Below are 2,350 nucleotides of genomic sequence, written 5' to 3' on the forward strand. Positions count from 1 at the left end.
ATATTTTTATTTCATTTCTAACCTTAGTGCCTTTCAAAACTATCCGTCTTAAAATCACAAGAAAGAGAAAATGTATTTGTCGTCCGAGCCATTCGTAAATATCAGGATAGTTGTATAATTATTTTACTTTTTGACGTTCAAACTTCCAGTATACAAAGCAGTAATAATTACCAGGTCAGATATAGAAAGAAGGTTTCCATTCTCTAAAACTATAATATTTGTTTATATGTTTCAGAATTTCTGGCAAAATTATGCAACAGCCATCTTTAATTTTTAAATGGTGGCTTAGCCTGAAAGCAAATATTCAATAACACTCATTGCCAGTTCTTGAAATACGCCAAACAAAAAGTGGGATTTGACTGTCGCACTTTTGATGCACCCACAACCCCAAAGTACGGGTCGTGTTTTTGCGACAATGGGTGAAGAACCATGAATCCTCTGGTTAAGAGTTCAATAGGTCATGCATGGCCCACAAAATAAAGGATCTTTAATATTAAACAGTAAAATAACTTATTATTTCAGACATTGATGCTATGTGGATGTTAATAATTTCTTATGTTTTACGTTATTTTCAGCACAAATCAGAAACTATTTACGAATATTTACAACAAACCCTATTGTCGCATAGGCCCTTATTGTGTTGGGATATTTGCAGCATCTCTCATGACAAGCTTTCAAAATTAAACCAGTAAGAATTTTGTCTCGTAAATTTTCATTATCCAGTAAGTTGCATTTTTTATATTGCTATGAACTTGTTACAAATTAACAGTGCCATGTTTCATTCGTAGTGTAAAAACTATAATTCTAAATTATACTATGAATGGTATCAATCTCAACATTAGAAAAATTCATTTTTTCCAATTCTGTTCCACTCATATGGAGGATCTCAAATTACACTTGTAGGAAGTAGCTTGATTTTTTTTATTTTTTTATTTTTGGTTGAAGAGTAAAGTCAAGGCCTAATTTATCTAAGATTTTTTAAACCGAAGACATAATCACAGTAATGATTAGAAGCTTATTTTGTTCAATAATGACAATATCCAATTTCATTTAAGGTTACCCAAGTCAAAGGATGGTCTCATGTCATTACATGTAACCGTTCCGTGCTTTATGGTGTCCATCCTTGGACTAATGGTAGTCCACCCAGTGTTGAAGTAGCAACACTCTATACAACCGGCCCGGCATGGCCAGGTGGTTTGGGCGCTCGACTCACAATCTGAGTCGCGGGTTCGAGTCCCACCAAACATGCTCGCCCTTTCAGCCGTGGGGGCGTTATAACGTGACGGTCAATCCCGCTATTCGTTGGTAAAAGAGTATCCCAACAGTTGGGGGTGGGTGGTGATGACTAGCTGCCTTCCCTCTAGTCTTACACTGATGAATTAGGGACGGCTAGTGCAGATAGCCCTCGTGTAGCTTTGCGTGAAATTCATAACAAATAAACAAACAAACAAATCGTCTTCTTAGCTATTCAAAGTATTTTTATTGGATTCAAACAAGAGTTTCTCCACCTCACATTTCTTCTCTTAGTTCACCAAAGAGGAGTGTTGGATAACAAAAAATCTTTAACACATACTAATCAAAATGAAAAAAAATAATAATCTTATTATTTCTAAAATTATACCCCCTTTTTTTTCAGGTCCAATCAACGGTCTTTTGTCGTGGAAAGCCTTTATTCCACGGTGACGTCTAAGTTACGTGATTTACCTTGTTCACCCTTTAGTGATGCTGTTCCACTAGGAACAGAGAGTGGAAACGATCTATTTTAGCCATTATAGTGTGGTAAGTAGAGGGAGAATTCAACATATAGAGAAGGTCCCCTTTTTATTTGCCATTTACTTGGTCTACTGAAATGTTAATGTGCATTTTGCAAGTAATTTTTTCAAGAAATGTTCTTTTATTTCAGAAAATGTTTAAAATATTTATTTCAGAAAGAATTTACAAATGGTATTAGTTTCTCATATTCTTTAAAGAAACTAGATATTCCTAAATAAAGATATTATAATATATATTTTTTCGAAATACTAAAACAGCACTTAAAACCTTTTTTTTTCTCTTATAGGTTTACATGTTTTTCAGCTTTCTTCTGATATGCGTAACAGTAGCTTTTATCTTATCATTAGCTGTTGAAGCCCCATTTATGGCGTTAGAAAAAGTCATCTTTAATACAAAGAAAAAACGGAATCCATAAACACCAAAAATTACAGTGTGGCGGTAATAATGGATACTTTGAAATCACGGGGAAGGACTCCTCCAATACAAACACAGATTCTAGAAATATACCCTGTGACAAATTTATTATTCTATATATATATATATATATATATATATATATATATATATTAATATGTTG

This window comes from Limulus polyphemus, unplaced genomic scaffold (assembly GCF_000517525.1).
Source record: "Limulus polyphemus unplaced genomic scaffold, Limulus_polyphemus-2.1.2 Scaffold419, whole genome shotgun sequence".
NCBI classification, from domain to species: Eukaryota; Metazoa; Arthropoda; class Merostomata; order Xiphosura; family Limulidae; genus Limulus; species Limulus polyphemus.